Raw genomic sequence first — 7,280 nt, 5'->3', positions numbered from 1 at the left:
ATAATATTGGAGGGAAAGTGAAACCCAAAATGATTGTCTTACTGTCAGGCATAAGACCTTTTTTTCTGTCCTGGACTCAGTCTTGACTCGGACTCAAACTTCTTTGGACTCGGTCTTGTCTTGGACTCAAACCTCTTTGGACTCGGTCTTGACTTGGACTCTAACCTCTTTGGACTCGGTCTTGACTTGGACTCGACTAGTCCTGGTCTTGGACTTGTCTTGGACTTGACAAAGCTGGTCTTGACTACAGCCCTGGCGCCAGTGCAATAGTGAAAGGACAATAAAGACGATGAAGGGAAATGTCCAGGCCGAAATGTCTTGATGTTACCTGAAGACAAATGAGATGCCGAGTTTAACAACAAGTAAACATGATGTTAAACATCCAATATACTAGATTTGTCCTTGTGTATTACACTATTGAATGGTTATTGTTTTACACTTTCACCTTATAAAGATGTATAGACTTCTGACCAACTGCCAAATTTGAAGATCTTTTAAAAAAACCTTTTCCAGTTGTAAAAAAAAAAAAAAACGCAGCCAATTAGCATTTTCTGCCAATGAGATTCACGATGCGATGTCTTTCCACTTTGGATGGTTTTGTTCTGATTATTGTTCTGGTAATGGCTTACCCTTTGAATAATCTTTACCTGCCAGATTGGTTTGCCCTCAGGAATACGCAGCCACATACAGTTGGGCCGTTTTTCAATCATTTGATGCTAAATAAAATGTGTTATGTGAAAACCAACCAGATTTCTCCTCACAATGCCTACGAGTCTGACACACCGCATTTACCCACCAAAGTCCATTTTGGAATTTTGAAATTCCTTTTTATACACTGGTCAAGCTACTTTAGATCATGTCATACAGTATATATATATTCTGTGGCAATGGTGGTTTCATTTCCCTTTTAATATATTAATATAAGATCCTCGTAAGAAACATGGACTCATAGCTTAAATAAATAAAACATAATTTGTTTATTGCATAGTAAAGGTAAAACATACACATTTTCATTTTCTTAAACAGTTATCTTCCTTTTATTCCATTCCTCCAGGGATTCTATGAATCCCAGTTAGTATTAGCACTGGATAAATGGGGTTGAAAGGCAACATGAACACTTTCTTAAACTGCTCACACTGTTAAATGATGGATTCTTTTTCTGGGTTGTTTTGACTTCATTGATCTTATGTGATACTTTTTCTCAAACACATCTTATGGCAACAGTCAGATAAAAGATCTGCACACTGTACAGATGGCTCCCAGCAAATTTGATTTAACAGAGAAACAATTTGATCTAACAGAGATCTTCGTCAGACGTCACATAACCATCACAAAGCAGAACAAGATAAAGCGACAGAATGCTCTGGATGACTCACCTGATTCATGCTTTACAGTTCCCTGAAATGTTCATGTACAGTATATGATTTTGTATATTCTTTATACAAAAATTGCAATGTTTCTTTTTCTATTTTTGCTCGCTTCACAGGCCACGCATGCATGTTTTTCAGACGGTACTATTGAGCTTGGCTCTGATTGGTCCAATCTGAGAGTAGATCAACTCTTAATCATGTACAGGAAAGTGTTTGTGTCTATATGTTGCTTGTTCTGCTTTGTGATAGTTATTTGACAATGCCTGACCTAGAGATCTCTGTTAGATCAATAAGTTGCTCTGTTGAATTAAATTTGTCTGACTTTTGCCTTCAGTTTGTTTTTTAATCCAGGAGCTGTAGATACTTTTTTTTGGGATGTGTTGTAAACTACACTCTATTTGTAAAAGACATCTCATGAAATATTTAACCCTTGTGTTGTCTTCTCATCAAAGTGATGTTTTAAACTTTTTAACCTTTCTTTCAACACTTTTGATGCTTTTCTTTCAAAGTTTTTTTAACACTACGCAACACTAACTTATTAACTTTAGTTTTACAGTTATTTTTGGAATTCATGGTCAATAAACCTCATTTATAGGACATTATACCTAATGTTGGAGTTAGAAAAACAGAAATTAGGAATTATTTAGACTAAAATTAATGGAATGTATGTTGATGGATAATCACACACTGGAATATGTCAACTTTTACTCAATACTGTTTAAAAACCACTTCAATTTTTTCTTCAAATGCTATAAAATTGAATAAGAATTCATGAAAGTATAGATTTGTACTCGCCAAAGAGCATTGTGTGGAATCAATCATGTTATTTTGGGTATTTATATAGGAAAATGGGTCAATTTGACCCTAAGGACAACATGAGGGTTAAAATTCAAATAACAATTCATAAGGTTGACCAATGTGCCCGCACAGCCAAGCACTCCTGATCATACAGGGACGGTCGCCTCCGGGAATTGACGGACACACTGCTTAAATATATGGTCATGTCTTAAAAAAGGAATTTATTTTAAACATGTTGTGTCATTGGCCATTGTTTGAGCAAGTTTCAGAGTGAACTTTATTCCATTACAGAGGATCCAGGAGAGAGTGAAAGCCATTCACTTATCTCTGAATGACAGCTCCCCGGGCATAGATCTGGACAGCAGTGCGGAGGAAAGCTTCAGGCCATGGCGCAATAGGTGCTATGCGCAGTGTGGGACAGCCTGTCAATATTTGTATCTTGAGACAGATAGACAGGGATTAGGATTGTCTGCAGATATTGTGCAGACAAGGCAGTGTGTGCAATCCACCACTTAAGCCCTAAATTCAACTGGTTTCCAGAAGTGCTTCGGATACACGGAGGAATTGGTATTGTGTAGTCAATTCTGTACTCACTTTGGCACAGTTTGGCTGCCCTATTACAGGGACCAGACCCCCCCCCCCCCCCCTCCTTCCACACAATCTCCCCACCAAAGTGCTGCACAGTCTTGCAGTACATGTGAATTTAACGGAAGAACAGAAATACATAGCCGAGCCCACAGGGCCCAATTACAAGGCTCCACCTGCATTCACACGGTTACAGCTCCATCTTATAAAGATGTGGTTTACAGTGCATGGTGTTAGAATGGTGTGGTCACTTTGTGGGTGCTGTTGTTTCGGTTGGATTAAAAGGCAGTTTACTGTAACTGTTATTTCTTGTTGTTTTTTTTCAGCACTCAGGGGAAACATTTGGCCTCAAACCGATTCACTTGTTTGGACATTGCTACAAAGAAATATTTGTGATGGGGGATTCTTTTTTCTATGGAAAGCACACCTATGATAGTATTAATGACAATAAAGCATGGATGACCATATTAATTTAATCAGTAATTTTTTGATAACTGTTAAAAGAATTCAGCATTCAATTTAGTATGTGAATGACAGTGTGACAACGATGTAAGAAAGCTTAAACACATGAACAAATGGCTTCTTTTTTCCACTTATTTTTTAGTATTCAATGGGTTAAAATAAAAATAAAAAGCTTTAAGATAGTTCTTGGGGGTTTTGACATTGACTAACTCACATACTGTAATACAAAGAGATTAAAAATGCACATGCCACCCTAAAATAGCCAGCTGAAGATATTAAAGTTAAAGAAATCTAAACAAAATGAGTCAGTGTTCCCTGCAGGAGGGGCTGTCTGATTGTGGATGCAAAAAAAAAGAATCCTCAGGGTAAACCACTCTCTTATCTAGGTGAACATAAATTAATAACAATGACAGTCTGCAGTGTACGTGGACAAAATCAACTTCACAGTAGACATATTTATTCAAGATGTAACTACGTGCAAAAATGATAGCATATTTACGTAGAGGATATTTGTCTCCAGAGTGCCACCAAAGGAAATGTCAGGCTCATATGTGTTCAAAGGAAATGTATACAGTGGGATTTCGGAGCATGTAAAACCACATTATGAATTGCAGAGTGGTTTTTTTTCACATTAATCTCAGGCAAAAGTCCTAACTGCATTCATTATACTGTGTTTTATTTAGCCTTTTAATTCTGTACAAAACAGACAGACTTTTACATTCAGTGTGCAGTAGGCTCGATAAACTGCTGTAACATCTTAATCTGCAAATATTCATTATTGCTACTAAGGGAAAAAGAAAAGAGAACCATTCACTTTCCTTTGTTAGATCTCAATACTGCATAAGCTGCATCATTTCATGAAATGTTCCCAACATGTGGTGGACAACCTTTTCAGTATGACTATATGTAATATTGCCCTGAAAGGCTGTTTTCTGACTCATGACATTTGGCTAATTACAGCATTCAAACAGTGTGGTGGTTTCCATGCACCCCACCTGGGACCGCAGGTCCCGCTCTGTGGCTCAGCTACCCTGAGGGTAAGCCAAAGGCCAGTGGTCTCATGGCCTTTGTCTCCCTCAGTGACCAATTTATTTTCATCTTGTTCACCATGTTGGTTCATCTACTTCTTTTATGTTGCCACTTCACATTGTGCCACTGACATGAAGCAGAGAGGCCTCTCCTGGAGGTCTCTGATAGAGGACATTTAGTTAAATTCAGAAAGAACATTTGCATTCAGATATTAGAATATGTATCTTTGTCTATAAATGCTCTCACTGACTCTCAAAAAATCCAGACACAGTCTCCAGGTCTCAGCTGATGCTCACTATACTGTTTAAACTTGAAACCGAGACCCAGGTCTAGTTGCAGGAAGCTCCCCTGTAGAGTGGACCACTTGTAGTTTTTGATTTTGGGTTTGAAATTAGGATGAGGTAACTTCAATTTTTTCTGGGGAGAAAAACTTCATTTTTCAACACACATTATTTTTCCATGTTGTAAAACATGTCTGGAAAGGAAAAATTTAAACACAGTAAAAACTATTCAACAGACCAACCACACATTGAGGGTGTTGTGGATTTTATTGGTTGTATTTAATTGACGCAGTATCCGAACTGCAGTATTGACATCATCCCCATCCGGTCACCATCACAATGCATGGGTGCAAAGTAATTTCTGCACTATTTTTCTTCTTTCAGTTTGTGGCATACTACGGAGGGATTTTGTTCAAGTTACTATTTATTTAGTTACAGCCATCTGTCTCTTAATCAACACTGATATATGTCTCTAAAAGTTGCCCCCTCCCCCCCTGCTTCCAGATAAAGCCATGTCACCATTCTCTCTGACTTAAGTGCAGCTTTTGACAACTTAGCATCTGACACAGTAAGTCCTCTTTTGGCATCGTAGGACAACCTCCCCTACGGTTCAACCCTTAGAGTGACAGACAGTGACATATCTCCACAAACAAATTAGAATTTACCATTGCTGTATCGAGCGCCGCCTCGCCACCAGATTCATTATCTCTGACACCTCCTAATTCCTCACCAACTGTCTGCTTTAAGAGAAAGTAATCTTCCTCAAATACAGCTGCAATAGATTTCAGAAAGATCATAAATTTGCACTTCCTGACTCCTGCCCCCCTCTCTCCACTCATAACTTCTCACCTCACTCACCACCTGTGTCACCTCACCCCTCCGTGCCTCCAAGTATGTCAATGACACCGGAGGAGCAGAGAAATGCTGCTTATCTCTGACACCACCTGTGTGTTTCACTGCTGTGAAGCTAATCAATGTCTTCATCACCTCCAGACTTCTTTTGTGCAACAGTGCCCTCTGCACATTCTAAATTACCCATATTATGTATTGCCATTATCACATGTTTACCTGTTCAAAGGCCAAAAGCGTGACCATTCTCCAAGACTTCCAATGATTCAACATTTGGTGTGTGATATTGGGAGGATATTGAACACCTAGACGACATATGTTGCAGTTCAGCTGGTAGGTCAGGGGAGCCATTTTCATCCAGCAACACAGCACTCAGCCACACTGTCTCCATAGATCTGTCCCCTTATAAAGAGTTGTTTGGGGGTTGACAGCCATCAGTTTCACTTTTTCTGTCAGACTCTCCAGCAATTCTGCCACATTTGCCCTAGCTGTCATGGCCCAGCTCTTTGTCAACAGATTGCAGAGAATCTGCAGGATAAACATGGCAAAATTGAAAATGAAACTTGGCAGCACACACAAGCATGCAAGCACAAGCACACATTCACACACACAATATCTTAGAAACCAACGCAAACACTTGTGAATAACCTACTGTAGACAGTTGTCCTTGAAAAAGAAGAAAAAGAAGAAAAAAAAGGGGATGAAGGCAGCCTTTCATGGGCTTGAAAAGTAGTTTTCCGGAGAAATAAACAGCATTACTCACACAAATGAATCTTACTTAGAATTCTATTTGTTTGGAATCAAGTTATTGGAATAATTCATGAAGACGCTTGATTGCATGAATGACTTAGTAAACATAATATAAAAAAAAAAATTGAATGTTGCATATTCAAGTTTCCATTTAAGCAATGCCCATGCACGCTCCAGTTATTTAAACATGTTTATGAAATCATCACCTCAGAGGCAATAATTAAGAGGATGACGTTTTTCATTAAGAGTATTGCTAATTTTTTTATCCAGCATCATGGATCAGCGATGTTGATTGGACTGGACATTGCCTTCCACAGCACGCGTTAAAATTATTCGCCCACCATTTAGTCATATCACATCACTCAAGCTTGAAGTGATAATTGGACACAAAGGGTAGATCACACTGTGTCACAGCTGCTGACAGCTGTGCAACTATAAAGGAGGTCAGCCTTTTTAAACAAGGACACACACACAAGATGGTTTCACAGGTACTTGAAGTTACCTTTATGTCTCTCACCCAATCCTGTAAATGGGCAAACGTTATAAATGCAGCCATTACATGTATGTATGTATACTGAAATTTAATAAAATGTCAGCAATTACATGTTAGAATGACATATTCTCTTCATAGAAAACATGCATGTTTCATTTCAATGGGTTGTTGAGTGGTTAATGCCTATCAGCTCATTATATGTTGAGTGTTATCAATATTAGAATTGTTAAATTATCCTACTTTGGCTTATGAGGTTTTTAAACATTACTCTACTTAAATTACCCATTACTTAAGACAATGTTTATAAAATATTTTTTAGCTTACGTTTCTTTATTTATACATAAACTAGCTCTGCGGTGTTTTCTTATTGTAGATCATCATCACAACCAGCAACTTGGGTTATTTCTTGTGCATTCAGTTACTTTATCTACTGTCACAAAGTGAGTGAGAACAGTAGCCAAACTGAAGAAAACCAACTGTAGCCACTAGGGGCGACCCCAAATAGACAAATATAGAGTCCTTTGATTGAAGGACCCTGGTTTGACTGCCAGTCTCACAGTCAAATCTTCCCAGGGGTGGTATGTAATGAGGATCATGCCATTTTGGCTTTTCTCCCAATAAATTAATCTACAGCTTCTTATGATGCAAGTATCAACATGTAAA

This window comes from Etheostoma spectabile, chromosome 13 (genome assembly GCF_008692095.1).
Source record: "Etheostoma spectabile isolate EspeVRDwgs_2016 chromosome 13, UIUC_Espe_1.0, whole genome shotgun sequence".
Lineage (NCBI taxonomy): Eukaryota > Metazoa > Chordata > Actinopteri > Perciformes > Percidae > Etheostoma > Etheostoma spectabile.
The sequence above is the reverse complement of the archived record's forward strand: the minus strand, read 5'-3'. Positions refer to the sequence as shown.